The 25,580-nt window shown below is 34.6% G+C and overlaps 1 protein-coding gene across 1 annotated transcript in view; it reads left to right on the top strand.

Annotated features, from left to right (window-relative positions):
* Nucleotides 1–25,580, top strand: part of celf2 (cugbp, Elav-like family member 2) — a 439,402-nt gene that overhangs the window by 79,825 nt on the left and 333,997 nt on the right. The window contains exons 4-5 of the mRNA XM_087246193.2: nt 14,879–14,963; nt 19,148–19,197. The gene's annotated coding sequence lies outside the window, so the exon portion shown is untranslated. The remainder of the gene's footprint in view (nt 1–14,878; nt 14,964–19,147; nt 19,198–25,580) is intronic.

The following is a 25,580-nucleotide window of genomic DNA, read 5'->3' as shown; positions in this document are numbered from 1 at the left end:
ACTGGATTTTGTGACGGTCTGAAAATTGCTGCAGACTAGAAAAGTATACATTTGAGAATATTTAGACTTGGTTGTTTGAGAGCAATGTTCAAAACCACTGCTGGCAGTGCAATTTCAGAAATAAGCTTTTAAGAAATTAGACTTGGTCTGCCCTAAATATATAAAGTATGTTTAGGTTGTAGTTGTTTTTTTATTAAGTATTTTAAGTATCTTTATGTATACTAAGTATATCAGATATGCTTTATTCATTATTTAATTAATGCACAATATTAATTTATGCAATAATAATAATAATTAGTATTATGTTTAATAGTAAATGGACAAAACAAACGACTGAGTTATTTTTTTCTGTCACAACATTTATTACCGTTCAGAGCATTATTTTTTCACCAAGATCTTATTTCACAACGTCTTCTCTTGGGCATCCATGTATTCTCAATTGGGTTAAGGTATGGACTTTGTTGTAACCAATCTATGTTTAAAAATTATGTCTTATGTTCTGTGAATCTGGACTCTCCAGACCACATGAGCTTCTTCCATTGCTTCAGAGTCTAATCGGTATGCTCCCTAGCAAATATGATGATCGTTATTCATTTTCTTTTTATTCAACAGATCATTGATCTCAGTCATTAAAGGTTTTTTTTTTTTCTGACCACATTTCTGTCTCAAGAATGAGGCTTCCCCACTGTCCTTCCAGTTTTTAATAACATGTTGGACATTCCTTGTTCAAATTTTAGTAATTTCAGAAATCTCCTTAGATGTTTTCTTTATTTAATGAATGCCAATAATTTGACCCTTCTGAAACATAGAATATCTTTTCCATGGCCACAGACCGTGTCTTTTGACATGATTGTTTAAGAATTGAGAAACTAATTTCTACATCATTTAGGGTTTTACAACGTGGTACTAGCTAAAACATCATCACCCATTCAGTGATTATCCAAGGGGAGGCTCTTACCTATTTGTTTAGTTAAATCCAAGTGGCAGTGTATGTACATATGCGTACAATCACTGACTACTTTATTAGGTACACCTGTCCAACTGCTCGTTAAAGTAAATTTCGGCCAATTACATGGCAGTAACTCAATTCATTTATCTATGTAGACATGGTCAAGACAACCTGCTGCAGTTCTAACTGAGCATCAGAATGGGGACGAAAGGTAATTTAAGTGACTTTGAACGTGGCATGGTTGTTAGTATCAGATGGCTGGTCTGAGTATTTAGGATTCTGATCTATTGGGATTTTCATGCACAACCATCTCTAGGGTTTACAGAGAATGGTCTGAAAGACAAAATATCCAGTGAGCGGCAATTCTGTGGGCGCAAATGCCTTGTTGTTGCCAGGGGAGAATGGCCAGAACAGTTCCAGCTGATAGAAAGGCAACAGTAACTTAAATTACCACTTGTTACAATCGAGGTATGCAGACGAGCATCTCTGAATGCACAACACGTCGAACCTTGAGGCAGATGTGCTACAGCAGCAGAAGACCGCACCAGGTGCCACTCCTGTCAGCTAAGAACAGGAAACTGAGGCTACAATTTGCATAGACTTACAAAAATTGGACAATAGATGATTGGAAAAGCATTGCCTGGTCTGATGAGTCTCAATTTCTGCTACTACATTCGGATTTTAGGGTCAGAATTTGGCATCAACAACATGAAAGCATGGATCCATCCTGCCTTGTATCAACGGTTCAGGCTGGTGGTGATGGTGTAATGGTGTGAGGAATATTTTCTTGTCACACTTAGGATCCATTAGTACCAATTGAGCATTGTGTCAACACCACAGCCTACCTGAGAATTGTTGCTGGCTATGTCCATGCCTTTATGACCACAGTGTACCCATCTTCTAATGGCTACTTCCAGCAGGATAACGCGCCATGTCATAAACTGTGAACCATCTCTGTCTGGTTTCTTGAACATGAGAATTGCATCATGGATGTGCAGCCGACAAATCTGCAGCAACTGCGTTATGCTATCATGTTAATATGGACCAAAATCTCTGAGGAATATTTACAGTACATTGTTGAATCTATGCAACAAAGGATTAAAGCATTTCTGAAGGGTGTTAAACCCAGTACTATTAAAGTGTACCTAATAAAGTGGCCGGTGAGTGTATATGCAATCTGAAATGTTCAATCTCAAATGTGCTTAAAAAAAATAACCCAACATATGGGTTTGTTCAAATTTCAAACAACCGAGTATTTTTTAGAGTGCAATTGTGTAAATTTTTGGCCTGGGCTATCTGTGAATCCAACCCATAACAGACATGAAAACCAGTTTGAAAACAGTATTCCTTAGGTTTACAATTTTATACACTAATGTTAATTTTAGAGAAAGCACCTTTATACATTTCAGAGAACAAAAAAACCCAATATTAATGGTTAGAAAATGAGCAGAAACTCATGAGGGAGCTGCGATTTGATGCTGGGGGTAGGAAAAAGATGAAGAAGGAAAAATAAAATAAAACTTGAAGAAGAAACTGATGTGACAGTTCAGGAGGCAGAGATTCGGAGAAGAGATAAAGGAAAAATCAGGGATAAAGAGACAGACAGAGAAAGGGGTAAGACACGAATGAAGGAGATTTCCTATTCCGTCAGACAGACCGTGGCTCATTCATTATTTTGTGGAAGCAATTACCACAGCCACCTGCTTTATCTGTAGCGCTCATTGTTTCCAGAGCTGTCTGAGCCTCTCTCTTTCTCTCTTTCTCTCTCTCTCTCTGGTTCAGTAATGTGGCTCAGCTCGCTTTGATTAAAGAACTCCATTTCACTGTGTTAATAATGAATAGAACACACACACATACACACACATGCTCGTCCCGTCACAGGTTGTGTACAGCACACACCATATCACGATCAGGTGTTTACAAGGTCGGAAAAACCATATCCCAGACGTACACAAGTATTTGTGGTCATTATTTCATGTAATATTTGTATGGCTCTTACTTTTTATAATCAATCTCTGGTAAACAAGCTCGCTTATAATAGCAGTTTGTCAGAAAAAAAATACACAATTACACTGTTGATATGGATAAAGTGGAGGGACACGGCATTATTGTAGGAACTTTAGAAGTCATTTCATCAGCAGAGCGAATAAATAATCATTGGAGCGAATCCAATTGTTAATGGTGTTATTTTTGTCTTGACCAGCATACAATTAATATGGTAACAGCAAGACAGAAATGTTAGTTCAAGATATTTAAATGATTTCTGAATAAATTCTAATGATAACTCTCCATGACTTTCCATTTTCTAAGAATTGGCCTTCTCTTTTACAATAGAGACTTGCCAGTGCATGAGAAATGGAAAGTTATGGGGAGTTATCATGAGAATTATAATGACAGTCATTTAAAGGTGTTTAATGTGAGATTTTATGATTGAAGCACAAAATTTGATCGAGAAAAAAAAGGAAGTTAGAAATTGATTGGAAAATCAGTTAATGGATTTATTCATTAGAAATTGATTGGATGTTAAAACGTGGGTGTTTAATATTCATAAACAGTAAAAGTGAATTTTAGGATGTTATTGAAGGACTTCCATTGGTGTACCTTGATTCTGTTCTGTTATTTTCCCATGATTGCTTTGCCCCAGACCTACATTTACATTTAGTCATTTAGGAGATGCTTTTGTCCAAAGGACTTCTAATTGAGTAGGCATTAAGTGATTCAACAAAAAGAGGCAATATGCACAGGAAGTGCTAATTACACTGTAAAAAAGAAAAGAAATCTTGTAAAATTTATAGTAAAAAAAAAAACTGGCTGCTGTGGTTGTCAGAAATCTACCTTAAAAATATAGTAGAATGTTTTTTCAGTTTACGGTAGCAATAACCATAAAATTTACAGAAAAAAATACTGTTTGGTTGACAGAAATCTCCTGTTAAAACTACTGTAGAGATGTTTTTTGGTTTACGGTATAATTAAGAGAACTGTAAAATTCCAGATAAAAAAAACTGGCGTCTGTGGTTACCAGAAATCTACCATTAAAAATAGGGTAGAGATGTTTTTCAGTTTACAGTATAATTAAGAGAACTTTAAAATTCACAGTAAAAACCTAGCAGCTGTGGTTACCAGAAATCTACCATTAAAAATGTGGTAGAGATGTTTTTTAGTTTATGGTATAATTAAGAGAACTGTACAATTTACGGTAAAAAACTGGCATCTGTGGTTACCAGAAATCTACCGTTAAAAATGTAGTAGAGATTTTTTTTTCAATTTACAGTATAATTAAGAGAACTGTAAAATTCACAGTAAAAAAAAAAAAAACTGGCAGCTGTGGTTGCCAAAAATCTTATGTTAAAATATGGTAGAGATGTTTTTCAGTTTGTGGTATAATTAAGAATACTGTGCAATTCACAGTAAAAATTGGCAGCTGTGGTTACCAGAAATGTACCACTAAAAATACGGTAGAGATGTTTTTCACTTTACAGTATAATTAGGAGAACTGTAAAATTCACAGTAAAAAACTGGCAGCTGTGAAAGACAGAAATATACTGTAAAAAATACAGTAGAACTGCTCCTCAGTTTACAGTACATAATATAACTTTTAAAAATAAGGTATAAAAATGGCAGGTTAAGTAATATTGATAAATAATAATGTCAAATTTAAAAGTTCTTCAAACAGTGCGACAAATACATAGCTGGTCCCCTTAAAACAACAATAAAGCCTTACAGCAGAATATATATATATATATTTTTATATTTTTATTTTTTTTACCGTCTTTAGCCGAAATCAATAGCAAAAGCATAAAAAAATAAATATATGTATATATATATAAAATATTTTTTTTTTAGTCTCAGACACAAAAAACCTTCCCATAATAATAACTAAATGGGTTACACATTTTAATACTTACACACTATAAATCGTTTAAGCATTAGCAGATAGTTAATTCATCATTTGTTAAGCATTAAGTCTACATTATACTTCATAAATACAGGTATATAATAATAGCATTGCTATTTATGGATTTATGAAGCATATACATACAGTAGGAACTGTATGGTGGTTGGTTTGTCAAGCCCATTCACATATATGAAGCACATTTTTATAAATGTATTTTTAAAGAGATGTTGGAAAGAAAGTGTCCGGTGCGAGTGTTGGTTAAAATGATAAAGAGTGCATTTTCTACAGGTGGTTTGTCAAGCCCACTCACCTGTGTAAGGTACACACAATTGCATTCTGTTTTGAGGCTGTAGTGTGCTGGTGGTGGTGGGGGGAAGCAGTTCCTGGTTTTGTTTACAGGAATTCAGGTTATTCCAGAAGAGATGGGATTTTAGTTGTCGGATGAATGATACTAGTATGTGTATTATTAAAAACCTTAGTTAAATTTTCCCCTGTGTATTTAAGTTTCTGTATTTCTTCAGTTAAATTTATGTGGTCTTAACTTTATCACTTAAGAATTTACATTCATTTGATGCATGCATGTGCCTGTTTTTATATTGGATCTTTATAATTGCTCTTTATTAAATACTTCACATTAAATTTATCATCTGTATCTTATCTACTGGAGCAAAAATTTAATAGAATAGAAGTCCTGCTGTTTTTAGGTTAATTTTTTTTCTTTTCTGTTCTTTTGGATTCCATTTTTATCTCTATTCTTCTGGAGCAAGGAGATTGATCCCTCTAGGACCACACTAAAGACTTTGTGGATTTATTCAACTCAACCGCCTATCTGGTCAGCTGCCTCTGCTCATTTTACATCACTGGCCTAACAACCTTACACACTCACAGCCGTCTGTGGAAGGTCATCGGGGGAATTTCTCGGTGTTTGTGGAGTGTGGACCAATGGTAAAGACAGGAACCACTGTTTGTTAGCCATGCGCCCAATTCCAGTCCCAGCCTACAAACACCCCACTGCATGTTGAGAAAGCATGAGCCCACCATAGATGGAGAGCCAAACTTTGTGTTCCACTTTTATTAGCTCTGTTACCATCAATTGTGCCCCGGTGTCATTAGTCCCATGTTCACCATGACTGCTCCTTCCATTGACTCCACCAAGGCCTAGCTCCCTACTAGGACTCTAGGTTTACACTACTGGACTTAACAACCCCACACGCTCACAGATGTCTGTGGAAGACCATCAGGGCAAGTTCTCAATGTCTTTGGAGTTTGGGCCGATGGTAAAAGCTGGAATAGCAGTTTATTAGCCACCAGCCCCACTCCAGTCCCAAAGTCCAACCTACAATCAACCCACTGCATGGTGTGAAAGCATGAGGCCGTCATAGATAGAGTACCAGACTGTGTTCCACCTTTATCAGCTCTGTTACCTTCAATTGGCTCCAAGTGTCATCAGTCCCATGTCCACCATGGCTTCTCCTTCCATTATCTGCACCTACCTCCCTAGCCGGACTCTAGGTTTACACCTACTTGCTCCTATGTCTGCCTTCTCACACCATTGTTTCAACCTTAATACTTTGTTACCCTTAAGACAACGTTATAATTGAAATGCCAACTTAAATTATTTAATTTCAAACTAAATTCAGATGAAACAAAGGTTGTTGTTTTTTTTTAGTTTATTTGAGCATTTTGAGATGGCTCACCTAAGCAAACATTTATGAGGGGGCTTGTTGGGGGTGAATGTTAGCTACAATTGCTCCATAGCGATTATGCAATCAGTAGGTAAGTTTGGAATCTCTGCCTTCTTTGACAAGTGGTTTCTTCCCCTATTTGTTTCTAATTCCACGGGGATCAGACAGGAGAACAATATTCAAAACAACAAGATCAATAGACTATAGAAGGTCAAGTAGCAGAGCTGGTTCTGGTGTATCTCCTTCTGTATGAATGCTCATGGAGATATTAAAGAGTTGAAGGGGAGTCAAATACTAGATGGAAAGCCCACATCTTTTCTTTGAGAGTGCATACACCGGCGGCATCATTCGATGTCTGTCTTTGGCAAATTGAAAATAAAGATGTGGTGGTGCTTCACATAGATAAGGCTGTTTGCCAGTAAGTGAAACTGTTATGGGCCTTTTTATTTGGCTGCAAAAGCTTACATTTATTCAAATTTTTTGTTTATTTTGTAAATTAATCACTATCATGCATCAAAAGTAAATACAAATTATAGCTATTCATTCCAAAACAAGAAAAAAATGTAGGCAGTAGGCAAAATTTGAGACTGGCCCAGTTCTTTCTTTCAGCATATCTAATCCACTTTTACAATGTAGATTGTGTCAAAGCAGCTTCACATAGAAGATCATAGTAATTTGAAACAGTGTAGTTCAGTTTTCAGTGTTTAAGTTCAGCTCAGTTAAGCTCAGTTCAGTGTGTTTTAGTAATCACTAATGAGAGTCCAAACACTGAAGAGCAATTTGTCGATGTGCAGCTCTACATATCCCGAACCATGCAAGCCAGTGGTGACAGCGGCGAGGAAAAAACTTAAAACACCAATTGGCGGAAGTGAAGAATCTTAAAACCATGAGAAAAACCAGGCTCAGATGGGCACAACCATTTCTTCTCTGGCCAAACGTCTTGTGTAGAGTTGCAGTCAAGGTGCTGGAGGCAGGAAGCTCGACCTCATCGAAGACTCATCTGTCCCTGGGTCATCAAAGGAATCAGTCTCATACTCTTCACTCCTCCATGACCACCACAGCAGCTGCTCAGGATACGACCTGGTCCAGAATATGGAAACCTTGGGATCGCTGGTCGCTGGTCTTGGATCAAGTCAGTGGAGCTGCATTGTCTGAGGCACCCGGGATGAGTATCCCCAGGTGGAAATAGAGAATAAAGAGAATAATTAGCGTAGCTTCTGTTCATAGTGTTTATAAACAAGATGCAGAAACCCTCGTAAACCTTTACTAAAAAGATAGGTTTTTAATCTAGTTTTGAATTGGGAGAGTGTGTCTGAGTCTCGGACATTATCAGGAAGGCTATTCCAGAGTTTAGGAGCCATAAAAGAGAAGGTTCGACCTCCTTTACACGGCTTTGCTATTCTAGGTACTACCAGAAGCCCTGAGTTTTGAGATCTTAAAGAGCAGGTTGGATTGTAGCGAGACAGAAGGTTGGTTAGATAAACAAGACCTAGATTATTTAAAGCTTTAAAGGTGGGAAGTAATATTTTAAATTCAATACAAAACTTAACTGGCAGCCAGTGTAAGAAGGATAAAATTGGGGGATATGATCATACTGCTGCATGATTTACCACTCCTTTCTGTCGTTCACAACCAAAAAATAATAACAAAAACTGATAACAAAAAGACAAACAAGTATTAGCCTAGTTAATCTAAATAAAAGTACACTTTCAACAATTGCAACAACACTGTTCTTCTTTCCTAACCACCATCTTTGTGTTGTGCATCTTGACACATTTACAACCATACTTACAGTAGCACGGGTGTTGAAATGTTCAAAAACAGTAGACCGTCCCTTAGCCTATTCAAACATATTTTGCGCTCAAACCAAGTTCAATAAAGAACTTTTTTCTAAGTATACCAGGGCCTCTACTCTTCCCTGTTCTCTGTCTAACAGGCCTTACTTTCTCTCTCTCTCTGCAGTTGTATCAGTTACATTTTAAAATCGTTGGGTTTTGGATTGTATTTATTTGAAACTTAAAGCTGATTTATACTGATGCTCCAGCGCCGCCTTTGCGCAGTCACATAACCCTGGGCCTGCCATGACTGACGCTGAAGTTCACGCGCACCTCTCAAAAAATGTGACTACAAATCACAACAAGCCACAAGCTCTGTAATTGGTTGGCTTCGTAGCACTGATGAGTGTGGGCGGGACCGAGGGCCTGTAAACCCGTTGGAGCGATTGTTTTCAAGTATCGAGTCCCATGAAGGAGCTCTAGGTGGAAAGTTTTATTTTGTGTTTACCTTATGATTACAATTGTTGCACAACTGCCAGTTCCCACCTCAGAATGAGCAAGTTTTAGCTACTTGTATATTAAGGTACCATTCAGAAAAAAACAAAACATTACTGCAGAGCAACACAAACAGAGCACAGAAATATGAATGCACAACAAAACGCAAGGCAGGCACAGTGGGTCACGCCAATGATTTGATGCAGAAGTATAAATCAACCTAAGCTCTTGGCTCATCATCAACTTTTTTTTATTTTTTGACGGTGTAATTTAAAAAAATGGTAAAACTGTCATAGAATGAACTGAATAAATTTGGCTGTTTGCTATTTGTAGGATCTGTCCACATGCTAGCATACATGATTAGCTTAATTTGATAGCTTAAGGGCAAGGGGACTCAGGGGTTAGCACTGTCGCCGCGCAGGAAGAGGGTTGCTGGTTCGCGTTCCGGCTGGGTCAGTTGGCATTTCTGTGTGGAGTTTGAATGTTCTCCCCATGTTGGTGTGGGTTTCCTCTGGGTGCTCCGGTTTCCCCCACAGTCCAAAGGTGTGCGCTATAAGTGAATTGAACAAACTAAAGTGTATAAGTGTGTGTGTGAATGAGTGTGTATGGATATTTCTCAATACTGGGTTGTGGCTGGCATGGCATCTGCTACCTAAAACATATACTGGAATAGTTGACGGTTCATTCTGCTGTGGCAACCTTTGAAATAGAGACTAATCCAAAGGAAAATGAGTGAATGAATGATTGCTTAGGATAAAAGATAATAAATCCAATTTATCCAGGTGATTGCTTTGCTTAAAAAAAAAAAGCCAGACAGGCTTATTGGCATCCAGCATGAAGCGGAGAACAGTTGTATAAGACTGATGAGCTTTATTCTGTGAAATTAACATAAAAAATAATGGATGTACTTTATCCCATTTATTACTCGACTACCTGCCACTAAACATACAAATTTGGCATATGCAGCGGTACAACATTGTTCTGAGCAATAATAGTTTAGTAATTCTTTAATTACAGGAAAAAGTGACAGAAACAAAATGGCTAAATATACTAATGAAGCACACACTAACCTATGTACTACTTAGTCACAAGATGAATCTAAACGGTCAAAAATAGCAGCGGAGACAGGCAGGCATATATATGGACGTGAACAAATTCACTGATGGTCCAAAGTACCTGGATGAGCGTGGGTTATTCAGTGGTTGTCATCTTGAATAACATACAGTGAGGGACATAAGTATTCAACACATCACCATTTTTCTCAGAAAACATATTTTTAGAGGTGCTGTTGATAACAACATCTGCTGAACAAATCTAATTAGTTTACAAATTAGATTATGTGTAATAAAATGAAATTAGACAGGAAAAAAAGTATTGAACACATGAGGAAAGGGAAGTGTAAAAAGGCAGAGGAAGCCCAGACAGCAGCTGAAATGTTTCAGACGTTCCTCCCTCTGCCCTTCCTCATTATAAATTAATATTAGCTGCTTCAGTCCAACATTTACATTATCAGGACGATGAGTTCATTTCTGCAAGACAGCCAAGGAAACTCAGTTCCAGTGAAAGAACGTCAAGCTGTACAACAGCCCAGCCAGTCACGTGACTTGAATCCAATAGAAAATACAAAATAAAGATCAGTTTGGATAGACAAAACCCAAAGAACCATCAAGGTTTTTACACTCTGCTGGAGTCTGTAAACAAACATACCTCAGCAATGCAAGTGACTATTCTCCACATGAGTGTCATCTTTAAGCTGCCATACTTATTTCATCCCCCAGTGGAATGTCACAACTGACCAATCAGAATCAAGCATTCCAGACAGCCAGACCCAAATATATAAATTCAGCATTTTTATGCAGCCGCAAGTTACAAAACTATTGACAACAATCAGTTCAAACTGCAATAAATGTAATAAATAAAAATAAAAAATGCTGAGAAATACTGTATTATAAACATACAAGCATAATTTTTCTTACCTACATTGACATAGTCATATGAAAGGTGCAATCTATAAAACATATCTTATTAACTTTCACAATATTGCTTCTAAAGTAAATAAGTCTTTTTTAAAGCGTTTTAGACTAATTAAATCTATAAGTACATTGTAATACATCTAGACAGTAAGTGCATTGTACAGAAATATTTAAATGAAAGCACATACTGTAGGCCATATAACTTTAAATCTGTCAACTTTATGCCTGTGTTGGTCATAGTTGTTAGCAAAATTGTACTCTGTTTGGAAATTATTCTGCCCCATGGTGGCCTCTTCCAGGCTTTTTGGTGCCACTCCAGTGCTAATTTTTCCATATTGGACACCAGAAGAAGATCTAAATTCGGTCGTGTCTGCTAAACGGTAGATGTTAACTGTGTTACACAAGGGGGCTGAAATATAGACAGACTCTTTTCTGAAGTTATCATTCTGTTGGCAGTGAGTTTAATACACGTGCATAAGAGACAGTGTGTGTGCAGCTTCTGCTATGGCTCTTCAGAGCAGCTGAAGAGGTAATTTGGCTTTACAGGGGTCCAGATTAAAACTGATTATGGTCATTTGATGAATTGCTCCAAATTATAGACTTGGACACGACAGCCGCAAATGTGCACAATTAAAAATGGAGAGAATGAGAAATCCCTCTCTTTCTGTCTTTTTTCTTTACTCGTCTCTTTCACTCACATGCTCTTGCACTCATTATTCATTTATATCGTTCTTATTCACATTTCCTCAGTTGAACTCTTCCTCTCTGTATTTTATAAAAATAAAATAGAAAAACATGAGAGGCATATTTTAATTTTACCTTGAGCTCTGTGAAGCTGGATGTCACTTCGTCATAATTACTTCATCTACGATTTCAGTAGAAAGCCTCTACTTTTCAGTGTGTTCATCAACAAATATGTGGTGGTTTTAAAAATTCGACTTTATATACTAAAAAAAAGTGTCTGGCATATTTAGATTAAGAATAATTTCATGTCATATTAAAAGACTCTATTTACGAATCAAAGTGTGTCCATATATATAGCAATATTTTTGTTATATTTTGCCACTGTCCTTTAAACCACTCGGTTTTACTTATTTGAAGGGAAGGGGAAAAATAATATAAACATTCAGCTTTAGTATGACATATACATATTATTTTATATGTTTTTACATGTACAGGACAGAATACACTCACCGGTCACTTTATTAGGTACATCTTACTAGTACCTGGTTGGACTCCCTTTTGCCTTCAGAACTGCTTTAATCCTTTGTGGCATACATTTAACAAGGCACTGGAAATATTCCTGAGATTTTGGTCCATATTTACATTATAGCATCACACAGTTGCTGTTGATTTGTTGGCTGCACATCCATGATACAAATCTTCTGTTCCACTACATCCCAAAGATGCTCTATTTGGTTGAGCTGTGGTGACAGTGGAGGCCATTTGAGTACAGTGAACTCATTGTCATGTTCAAGAAACCAGTCTGAGATGAATCACGCTTTATGACATGGCGCGTTATCCTGCTCGAAGTAGCTATCAGAAGATGGGAACACATCTTCAAAAACAGATGGACATGGTCAGCAACAATACTCAGGTATCCAGTCTGGCCATTCTCCTCAGACCTCTGGCATCAACAAAGCATTTACGCCCACAGAACTACCATTCACTCTTTTGGACCATTTTCTGTAAGCCCTAGAGATGGTTGTGCGTGAAAATCAGCAGTTTCTGAAATATTCAGATCAGCCCGTTTGGCACTAATAAGCATGCCACGTTCACAGTCACTTAAATCACCTTTCTTCCCCATTCTGGCGCTCGATTTGAACGGCAGCAGACCATCTTGACCATGTCTACATAACTAAATGCATTAAGTTGCTGCCATGTGATTGGCTGATTAGAAGTTTGTGTTAATAAGCAGTTGGACAGGTGTACCTAATAAAGGCTGGTGTGTTAATGAATATGTGTTACACTGGGTGACAAAGGTTTCTTGAAACAGATGTTTAAAAAATAATAAGCACACATGTACCAAAAATAAATTTCTCAGTCAATAGCCAATTATTCCAATTTATATCTGATGATAATGATAGTTGTTTTATGCTTTCTTTTTGATTAATCCTTATTAATTACACACAATTTTTATTTAAAAAATGCAGATAAATACTTTGCTGTCTTCCTTTTTTTTTGTGGGTGAGCTTGTTTTGGTTGAGTTCATTTCAGTTAATTTCATATCAAAGTAATTGGTCTTAGTCATAAACAGAAAACACATTACCCAAATTAACAGTCTTAACTCATTAACAAAATTTAGAAGATTTAAATAACTTTTTTCCAAGTTTTTAATTAACTTTTAAATAAACTTCACTTTTCAATAGTGCCTAGCAACTTAAAATAGTGCCTATTTTACAACTTTTAGGGAATGTAAAATAATTAAATTATTAATTAATAATAAAATATAGGTGTCCTAATAGTGTTTTTAGCAGTGTGGGATACGACTGTCAACAGCTCAAAAAATGTGTTTTGGTGTTTCGTGACCCTTTAAGGAAAATTAATGAATGAATGAGTTTATTTGTTTGTGATTTTTTTCATGACTAGCAACTAATAAATGACTACATTTAATGTTATAATAATAATAATAATAATAATAATAATAATAATAATAATAATAATAATAATAATAATAATAATGCAGGTCAGGAAAATAAATTAACCATTTCTGAAAAAAAAAAAAATTAAAATAAACATTTTAAATAAGTTAAATGTTTTATTGAGATGGAGTGTTGGTAATTGTGTGAGTGTTGGCCAGATTGGGTAGCTGCACATAAAGAAATAAAGATTAGGACCTGTTAAAAAAGATATAAGACCTTCGACAATATTTCAGTAGATTTAAGACTTTTAGGGCCTAAATTTTAGTTTTTGAGATTTAAGACATGTTAAGATTTTTTTAAGGCACCTTGGATACACTGTATAATACAAAGTATAAGCAAACATGTAAATGTTTATGAGACTATGAGTCAAGAAATACAGCTAATTTTTATATAAAATACATGTTTTGAGTTTAGATGACAATCAGACAATCAGAATTATTAGCTCCCCTTTGTTTTTTTTCAAATGATTTCCATTTGATGTTAAACAGAGCTAAGCAAATTTTTAAAGTATGTCTGATAATATTTTTTCTTCTGAAGAAAGTTTGATTTGTTTATTTCGGCTAGAGTAAAAGCAGTTTTTAAATTTTTTCAAAACTATTTTAAGGTTAAAACTATTAGCCCCTTTAAGCTATATATATATATATATATATATATATATATATATATATATATATATATATATATATATATATATATACATACACACACACACAGTTGAAGTCAAAAAATATTAGCCCCCTTCAATTTTTTTTTCTTCTTTTATAATTATTTTCCAAAAGATATTTAACAGAGCAAGGACATTTTCACAGTATGTCTGATAATATTTTTTTCTTCTGGAGAAAGTCTTATTTGTTTTATTTCGGCTAGAATAAAAGCAGTTTATAATTTTTTATGTACCATTTTAGGGACAAATTTTTTAGCACCTTTAAGCTGTATTTTATTCTCGATAATCTATAGAACAAACCACTGTTATACAATAACTTGCCTAATTCCCCTAACCTGCCTAGTTAACTTAATTAACCTTAAGCCTTTAAATGTCACTTTAAGTTGTATAGAAGTATCTTAAAATATCTAGTAAAATATTATTTACAGTCACCATGGTTAAAATAAAATACATCAGTTATTAGAAATGAGTTATTAAAATTATTATGTTTAGAAATGTGTTGAAAAAATGTTCTCTACAGAAATTGGGGGGAAAAATAAACAAGCAGTAATAATTTAGGGGGGCTAATAATTCTGAACTGTATATATATATAGGCACAATGCGTCTATAGCTCAGTCGAATTTCTTTTATAAAAGAGAGTCTGTCCTGTTGTGTGTGTGACTCAAACCTGGTTTTAATGGGACCTGTGGCTACTGAATTCCATTTCAACACCTTTCATTCACATTCTTTTAACATCCGCCCACCGTCTAGCATTGCAGAATTAAGGTCTACACTTTCTTCCTTTCTGTTTCTGTCTGCAGCTCTTGTTCTTCATGTTGTGGTCTTGACCTGGCGTGCTTTGAAGGTTTTGTGGGGCTCAGTGTTTGGATCACACAGCTGTTGGAGGTTAGTATTCTGGGTCATAAAGAGAAACGGTGCCTTCCGTAACCCGGTGTTACCTTTTAATACCCTCTCTGGGTCTTTCTGTAGAACAAGCGGTTTTGAAAGTGCCAGGAAGTCACAACTGGGTCTAAAACAGCTAGAAAAGACAACCTGTCACAGTTGGGAAGATGACGTGTGGGTTTGTAAGTGCGGGTTTACATTCAGACAAAATGTCCTTGCTTTTATTGGATCTTTTCAATGAACCTATTTGTATTGAAAAAAAACAAAAACATAAATAATAGTCCACTTATTATAAGAGAGTCAGACCTTTAACTTTGGTTTTATTATGTTAAAACTGTAGTAATATCTATCTATCTATCTATCTATCTATCTATCTATCTATCTATCTATCTATCTATCTATCTATCTATCTATCTATCTATCTATCTATCTATCTATCTATCTATCTATCTATCTATCTATCTATCTATCTATCTATCTATCTATCTATCTATCTATCTATCTATCTATCTATCTATCTTGTAGACATAGATGTCTTGGCATACAATTTACAGTATCTCAGTTTTACTGAAATATTATATGAGTAGTGTAATAAATTCATGATTTGTTTGTGGTTAACATGAATTGACAACAAAAAAAAACATGTAAATTTTCCATGCTATGTTCTTTCTATTCATGTCTGTCTGTCTGTTTTTCTGTCTGTCTATGTATTTATGTTTTGCTTGTTTATTATTTTTACTGATTCTGAAAAATTATCCTAAATATAAATATGTAAAACTAATTAGAACTTGTGTATACACTCACCATCCACTTTATTAGGTCGTCTTGACCTTGTCTACATGCATTGAGTTGCTGCCATGTGATTGGCTGATTAGAAATTTGCGTTAACAATCAGCTGCACCTAATAAAGTGAGTGTACATTTATTAATGAGTGGGGGAAATGGGTATCAAATGCCCTTAGGTCAAACAACATAATACTTTAAAGGGGTGGTCCACTACGATATTATATTTTAAACTTCAGTTGATGTGTAATGTAGCTGTGTGAACATAAACAGCATCTCTGAATGTAAAATATTCAAAGTTTAATGCAAAGGGAGACCTTGATTTGTACAGAGTTAGCTTAGCAACGCCTACAATTAACGAATTTTGGGGACTACAAAAAATACTTCCGCCCCCTGTGAGATCACAAAAGTTCGTTATTGCGCATCCCACACTGCGCAGGTAAAGGCCGTGGCCAGAGGCGCTGTAACGTTACTGCAGAGAGAGAAATGCCATCCTGCTGTTTCCACAGAGCTGTTCTGTTTCTGTTGTTGGGCTTCCAAATGACACGACCCAAACACAGAAGTGCTTACAGTTCAATATTAATTATGTTCCAGAGAACTATAAAATACATAGCAAGCATGATTTGACAAAACACAGCTTCCAGAATCTCTCCCAGTTCAGTGCTGGATTCAGTTAAAATCTCCTCAAAGATGGAGCAAGGAGACGCTGTGAACTCTGAGTCATGACCTGTAAGTGTTTTTATTTGTTAAAATTGATCATGACATGTACAGTGTCTAACTTTAACGGTGTGTTGTAGCAAAGATGTAAACAACGGGAAATTATGGTAACCGCTAACGACTTAGCTAACGTTACAAATCCATATTTATCAAACGGCTGTAAACGCACACACACACATACACATACACGCACTCTTGGCCAGCACCTGCGTCTCTCTGTGTGAGACGGCAGAATTTCTCTCTATAGGCAGCTATGCTATGCGTTTTACAACTCGGACAATAAAGTCGCAAAAGATATGTGAACGATTCATGTTACTTACACAGGCATATTCCGCATATGCATGAAAGACGTCCTGTAACGCATTGATTTAAAAAAAATACAGCAATGATTTCCCAACTGGAGTGTAACATCAAAAACAAATCAATCCAGGCTCACAAAGGTCTCATCTCACATCTTGTGCTTTATTCTGTCACCACAGAAAATAACTTAATCCGAGCATGAGAGAAAAAGAACAATAAAAATCTCTCCCGCGCACATGCGCTTCTCGTGTTACAAATACTTCATCGTATACACGCATAAACACACTAAAAGGCACAGAAACAGTTAAAGGAGCCGCATCCCATTTTCACTCGTTACAGACACGTGTTGACTGACTGACTGACTGTTTACACAAAACGCGCGTGCTTGTCAGGGCGTGACGTGAAGCCGATCGGCGTATCACAGCATATTATGATGATGACCAATCAGAGTCACTTGAGGGTGGGCCTTTTAGAGGAACTAGGAAATATGACAGTCGTTTTCATGTTAGCTGAGTAGCTGTGTATAATCAAAGTGAGATTTATAAAAAAATAACACGATTTCCTTCAAGTTAAACATGAGCACACATTGCTTTGCATCTTATTAACACAACCAAGCCTTAAAAATAACATTCTGGACCACCCCTTTAAAAAGAGTTTGCTTATGCTTTGTAATATGCAGGGTATCTGTGGGGTTTTAAAATGTCGTAAAACTCTTAAATCTACTAAAATATAGTGTGGTAGGTTTTAAATCTTTTTAACAGGTCTTAATTTCCTTTTTTTATGTATAGCTACCCAGTCTTGCCAACATTAATATAATTACCAACAATCCATCTCAATAAAACTTTTAACTTTTTATAAAAAAAAAAAAAAAAGAATTACTTTATTTGCTGAAATCATTTTATTATTTTCCTGACCTGTATTATTATTATTATTATTATTATTATTATTATTATTATTATTATTATGCATTAAATGTATTCAATTTTAATATTTTTTGATAGCGCAAGTAAAAATCTTTTTCCAATATTCAAAAAAAAAGGTGCTTAGTGTTTCGCCCTGTACAAGTCCAAAATTTTATTCATACTGGTCTTAAAAATGTCTTAAAAAGTCTTAAATTTAACTTGCAGAAACCCTGTAATAAAATTTATACAACATTAAATGGTTGAATTTAATAATTAAAGTATTGTTTTACCTTTAAAATCGCCTGATGGCATTTTTTTTTTTCTAAACAAATCTCATATTTCTAAACAATTCATATAAAAACAATAAAAGTGTCATGTCTCCTTTTAGATAGCACTAAATGCTTTTCTGTGTGCGGGCCTGCTCAGAGCGCCAAATCCGTTGTTTTATGTAACAGATATCCCTTTATAGATTCCATCATTAAACCGTCTGGATTACATAAGGAGTAGCTTTTTCCTCGGCCCTCTGTGCTTGCTGATAAACTAGGTTGTTTGGTGGGACAGAGTTTGCCAAGCCTGTTATCGCCACTCCAGTACAAGCGCCAGGAAGAAGGCATACCAGTGGAGACAGTTGCCATGGTTACATTGCTACTGGTGGCAGCCGTGGGATGTAGAGGACATTAGAGAGAGAGAGGGAATATAGAGACGCGCAAATGTATACCTTGACTTAGAACATGTTTAAAACAAACCATTAAATATTAATATATACATTCATAATTTCCAAATGCTGTAGCAGTCAAAAAATTATTAGAAAGTGTAGAGACATTTCTTATAAATTATTTCAATGCTTATGCAGAAACAGGACATCTGTAGTCTCACACGGGCATCTGTAAAAAAGAAAAAGCTGGGTTCCACACTATTCCTTCATGGTGCTCTAAGACAAATTGTTTAAGGTAACGTTATTGTTTTTACAAAGTTAAGTGGACTAATCATTAACCAATATAATTATTCCCTAAAATCTCAAGATTTGTGTTGTTTCAACTCATTAAAATAAGTGTTTTGATTAAGCAGCTTCTATTTTTCAGTCCCTTCCAAAGTTCTGTAGCTCGATTTTCACCCAAAGATGCTACAGAAATTAGATTTTTGCACAAAACTGAAATATCAAACAAAAAATTTGCAAGCAGTTTTTTCAGTGGCTTTTGTGCATCACAACACTATTTACATTTGCACAACAGTTAATACAATTCTCAAAACAATTAGTAAAAACTGCAAAACCTAGTTGATAACCTGCAAAAGCGCGTCACTTGCTCAAAATGGATAGCTCATTCCTCAAAAGCAAAGTATTCATGTCTATGAAAGTTTCACTAAGATGAAAATCCTGATGACATTATGAACAAGATAGTCAAATGGCTTTGTCATGTTTTCATCATGACAGTTTACTAAGTTTACAAAATTTGACTAAATTTACTATTTTTTTTCCTCCACCCAGAGCAAATGCGTGACTGCCGTCTGTGTGTGAAAGTCTTACTAGCCAATTGAGTGAGTACACTTTTATTCTACCCAATCAGAATTGCACAAACAAACTATGTCGAAAGCTCACAATAAAACAAACAAACAGGAAAATGCGGACAAGAGGTATGATTTTCGCATCTGCCGCTTTAGAAGCATTAATGGACTAATTAATATCAAAGAAAAACAACGTGTCGATAATATGGAAATATTTTGGTTTCAAAGTCACACGAGAAAATACAACAACCAGCAACTAAATAAGCACCACAGGTGGCTATAGGAGGAGTGTCTTGCTAAAAAGTAAACTAAAAGTATTGCCAGTGACACTCAATCTAGTAGCTAGCAACACCAAAGTGCTTTTTCAGAGTACTCATTACTATTTGCTCAAGAGAGAAAAAAAAATGTGTTTAATTTCTGAATATTTATAAACAAATTTGAATAAAAGTTGGAGTTATTTAGTATCTTTTCAGTTCTTTTTTAAACAAACACCCACTGCATTTTAGCAGTAAGAAGCTGCTATACAAAATATTAAGCTAAAGCTTGACTACAAAATTAAATTGCAAATCAAAAGCGCAATATCTGTTACAAAAAATCGCAATTAGATATTTTCCCCAAATCACACAGCCCTACTAGTGACTGTTATTGCTTAAGCCAAGATTTCCTGTTCATTATTGTATTGTTTAGATCAGTAGAACCGCTTTACTGTACCTGTTTTGCTCTGTAACATGTGTATTGTCCTGCATGAAAAAGTCTGTCAGATTGAGTGACTTTAGCAAACACTTTTGGTATAATTTTCCTTCAATTTAACTACAAACATAATGTTTTGCATTGAGCCCAGTTAAATGAATATTGCTTTCATCCCTAATGTGATCTTTGGTCCACACAACAAGCCTCTCAGCAGAGGTTAGTCTAGACTTTTTATTCTTTCCCTGATGAAGGTTTTGTTCACTGCAAGGCTTTCAAGTGTAAAGATGCAATATTCTCGAAATCACGGAAATTACCAGCTTCTCTGTCTGTAGATGAAAGGCTTGTCACTTTGCCCTTCATTTGGTCATTCTGCTATTTGTGGGTTTCAGTCACCATGCATAGTCAATGTAAACTGGAAATTAAAGAGGATTGGTCACATAATTAATGAAATTACCACCACTGGCCAGGTTAATATCAATAGATGGGGTCTGAAATACAACTTAATGCATCAAGTAACTCTCTACATAAATACATGTATGATCTTCAAACTCTCCAACTATTTCTTTCCCCTATAAATGTAAATTGTATTTAGTCTTTATTATCATTATTATCATTAACACAGTTATGTTATCAGGCACCCTTATAAGTTACTTAAAAAAACTAGCCGTTTCTGGCAATATATAATACAAGTTTCTGGCATCAGTGTCTTGTTGACATTTTATTTACATTGTTTGCTGATTTTATTCAACTAAACTAGCATACCTCTAGATCTTTGTGCAAGTTGGTGGTACTTTGCCCTATATGGTCAGTGCAGTAAGTGACTGTATTTTCATCAATAATGTTACTTGTTTAGCACAAAAGTCCGTAAAATACAAAAATGTAAAAAACAAAGTCTCACCTATAGAATGTTTCACTTTTATGCTGTTTTCTTTTCTTGCTTGTTATTACACCAGTAAACAGTGCAAAAGTCCAGCATCTTAACATTGAATTTAGTCTGGACTAATGAATTCTGTCCTGGGAGCATTATACAAATGTGGCAGCAGTATTGAGGCATGATATCTAGTGTCTATGATACTTTGTCATTATGCATTTTTCAATACATTTGCGTTTAAATGGGTAAATTTCTCCCAAGTGAATCTTGAGCCTTTTTTGATGGTGCGTCTCAAAGGAGATTGTTCTATGTTCACATTTCTACTTTTGTTTAGTTTGTTCTTTGTGCTATGCAGTGTTGTATTTTCTTTTCTGCATCACAATTCTGTCAACAAATTACAATACAAACAGCAGTATAATAAATACATACATACATGCATACATACATGCATACATGCATGCATACAAACAAACAAACAAACAACATCCCTGCAGAGTACCAGTTATATTGACAACATGACTAACTAATTTGACCATACAAGTAATTTATCCATACACAATGACACTAGGACTTGTCATTCTGATGACACTAACATGTTCATTGACACAGAAATTTAGGTCCCGTTTACACTAATCTGTTTTAGTTTTAAAACGCAAAAGTTTTGCTATGGTCACGCCCTCCATCCACACTACCCCAGAATTTTCGAGTCCTGAAAACGGGCCAATTTTTGTTTTAAAAATGCTGCTGCTTTGTGTCAGTGTGGATGGGACAATAAAGAGACATTTGAAAGTGGTGGCATGGCTGCAGACATTCACCTATCTGATCGGAGCTTTTTTCTCAATATTAAGTGCACAAAGTTTAGTCTTGCACCCTTTTCTTAAGTTCAGACTTTACAAGTTTGATATGGAAAACAAACTCCAGAGGACACATCGGACAAATCTTCAAAGGGAACGGTTTACTTTATAATCTCATTCACATTCCCCTCGCTACATTCTCACTCTCTCTACAATAAAATGGAAACATGGTATAAGGAAATGCCTATTTTAATTTTGATATTAACAACTTAACAGACACCAGAAATGTTAAGGCATCGTGTAGCTACTTATTTATATGATCGTCATCTTCGCTATACGCACATTTATAACAAAACGGAACCTAAAACACAGCCTAACTGCCTCTTTTCATTTTCATTGAAAAATACGAAACACACCCTGTCTCTTTTGTTGAATATCAGTTTTAATAATTAATAATGGCCATTAAAAAAGTATAACATACAATAAGTTTTTACAATATGGCAGTCAGTCAAATGTGCAGAATCAGTGTACATGGTTACATTGATATAATAATGTATTTAATATAATTAACTACCTGAGAACAAGTAATAGATTCAAAAGACCAAAGAGTCATTAGATAGAGACAAGAATAATTAAAAATCATGTTTAACAACTATAGTGAGATGATATTCAGCAGAAGATCCATGATGGACTGTCCGACGTGCGCTGCTCTCAACTGTGGAGGTGTGCTCAAAGCACCCGCTGACTGCCTGGAGCTCAGACGGGCACAAATGCCATTTTAAAACTAAAACCTATATATTTTAGTATTAACTGGGCCTTTGTTTTGAGAGATGAACTAAGGGTGAGCAAGAAACTGGCTTTTGCAAGTAATCCCTAGAGTTTTGCTATTTGTACACTTGTTTTGAGAATTGCACTTACTGTTTTGCAAATTTCAATTCTGATCTGAGAAATGTACCAAAGCGACTGAGAAAGACTGCAATTTATGGATGTATCTGATTAAATTACCCAGATAACACTGAAATGTAGAAATGTCATCTAAACAAGAGCATGTTGTGACCCACTTGTCAGCAATAACAAAAAAAAAGAAAGAAGATAACCACCATATGCAGTTTTCTTCACACAAGAGCAATGACATTAGCCTTAACATGGGCCAAATCCTCTGACAACCCATAATTCCACTTCTTCAGTATGGCACTCTGGAAACACGTCTGATGTTTATGTGTGATTATAGTTATCTTAGTATCATAAATTCCGTGAATACAGGAGGTGAGGAAAGATCGCATACATGTGTGTGTGCATGATTGAACATTTTCTGAATTTTCTGTGCTCGTAAGACAATCAAAAACCACAAATGCAGAAAATAGTCTTGACGCTTTCTGGGCCATTATTTCTATGAAGTAGCTAAAAATAAATGCTGCAATATGGCAGCAACAAATCAACCTTAAACGCTATTAACATCTGAAGGCCGAAAACAAATAGCTATAAAAAAATGAATGGGGGAAAAACACTGTCTGGATAATATTTTTGTTATAGTTGCCTTTTTCTTTTTTATTGTATATTTTTATTTTACAGAGCCAATAAAGATTTGACAGGGAAAAGGATAAGAAAAAGGTATTATACCAGACTTCAACCTACATTTCCGAGCCACATCTCCATTGTGGAAAATTGTGGGGAAAAACATACTTCAAAACAAACAAGCACATTTATTTACTCGCAAGATGAGCTCTTTATCTTTTTAGCTTCATCTTGTTTTGTTTTTTGTTTGTTGATATGGTTTTCAGTCGAAAAAGTTTTGACTGTTTTGGAAGGGAAAGTGGACAGTTCATCTGTGATGTTGAAAGAGCTCGAGATGCAATGGCAATTTACATAAAAAGAGTAACGTTAAAGTTGATGAATTTGATCAAATTGACACTGGAAATTGAGATTCATATACATAAATGTATAATCTCAATAAATAAGCTTTCCCGTGATGTATGTTTATATATATGTTATATATTATAATTATAATATTATATATTATAAATATATTATAATTATATATATATATATATATATATATATATATATATATATATATATATATATATATATATATATTATATTATATATATAATATATATATATATATATATATATATATATATATATATATATATATATATATATATATATATATATATATATATATATATATATATAATTATTAGCCCCCCTGTTTATTTTTTCTCCAATTTCTGTTTAACAGAGATATTTCTTTTCAATACATTTCTAAACAAAATAGTTTTAATAACTCATTTCTAATGACTGATTTTTTTTTTTTTTTTTTTTTTTTACCTTTGCCATAATGACAGTACATAAAATTTTACTCTATATTTTTACGACACTTTTGTACAGCTTAAACATTTTAAGGATTAACTAGGTAATTAGGTTACATATATATGATACAAATATATGATGAGACCTGAGGGTGCAAAAGTCTAAATATTGATAAAAATCTTTAGAACACATATTGTTAAAAGATTTTATAAAAAATTCACTTCTGATTCAGCAGAACTAAACCTTTACACACACAACTTACTTTGGTAACACTTTAGTTTAAGTAACAATTCACACCAATTACTGTTGATTGTTATCTGTCTATTATTTGGACATTAACTTTTTATTTACACTCATAAAGTATTATCTCATTTTACATCATTTTTCCTACCTAATACCTAAACCCAACTACACTGTAAAAAAAAAAAAAAAGTTGACTCAACCTAAAATTTTAAGGCAACAAACTTCAGGACATTTCTAAGTTGACTCAATTTTCAACCCAATTACTGCACTTGACTGATTTAAGTTGAGTGAACTCAAAATGTCCTGAGGTCTGTTGCATTAAAATCTTAAGTTAATAAGATTTAAATGCTAATAAGTAGTTTCTTGAGTTAAATGATTTGAACTAGTAGTTTGTTAATTGTATGAATTATGCGTCAAATGAAGTGTTTCCAAAATTCTATATTTGACCTTTTACATTGCATATAATTTGCTCTCATTCAGAGATGAGGTTACATTCTAAGCTGAAGTCACATCTGACCTTAAACATTTCACAGAACTCTGACTCATGTCTCATTGTTGGCTGAGCTCACTATTCTTTAAAGAGAAGTCATTTAGGAATTTTTGTCACTTACTCACATGAACTTTGAGGCATTTTCCTACTCGTCCTGTTTGAATTTTAAGTCCTTAGTGAAAACTTTGTATTCTTGCACCATAAGTCCATAAAATCTGAGTCGTTCAAACATTGATCTAATGTGTTGTCTTTCAGGGTATCTCTCTGGACATCATCATCTGAATAATCAGTGATTTTTTTATTATTATTATTGGCTTATATACAAATTTATCGCTGTCTTTAGAGATTAAATTAAGCTAACGCACTAGAGGTTTGCATTCCAGTGGCTGTACCACAGGAACCTCTAAAATGCACAACCTCAGAATATGTGGTAGCCATAGCGGATTGTTAACACTGAAATAAAGAAGTCGATAACCAATCAGAGGTGCTGTTACAAGCCATTGCTAAAAGCAAATCAGTTGTGTTGATGCAAGACAGGTGTGTTGTAAGACTCTCAATTGGCTTACATCTGTAACAACATTGTTTGGAAAAAAATATCCTGAGAGGGGAAATATATTATTATTATTATTATTATTATTATTATTATTATTATTATTATTATTATTATTATTATCATTATTTATTTATTTATTTATTTATTTATTTGTTTGTTTGTTTGTTTGTTTGTTTGTTTGTTTGTTTGTTTGTTTGTTTGTTTTGCCACCTCTTAACCTTAAAAAAAAATTGTAAATCCAAAAAATATATATAATTTTTTTAGATACCGAACTTGAGTGTGTAATTACAAAAGAGCAGGAAACGGAGAACAAAGGTCTTGGTGTATTTCATAATATATTTGTTTGTGATTTTTTGTGGTTTGTGGTTTGTGACCACTTTTTTAACAAAAATGTATATATTTAATAATTACAGCAGGAAACTTACTAAAAAATTCATGCATTATATTTACTTTATGTTC

Source organism: Danio rerio, chromosome 4 (genome assembly GCF_052040795.2).
Source record: "Danio rerio strain M-AB ecotype USA chromosome 4, GRCz13ab, whole genome shotgun sequence".
NCBI lineage: Eukaryota > Metazoa > Chordata > Actinopteri > Cypriniformes > Danionidae > Danio > Danio rerio.
The sequence above is the reverse complement of the archived record's forward strand: the minus strand, read 5'-3'. Positions and strand labels throughout refer to the sequence as shown.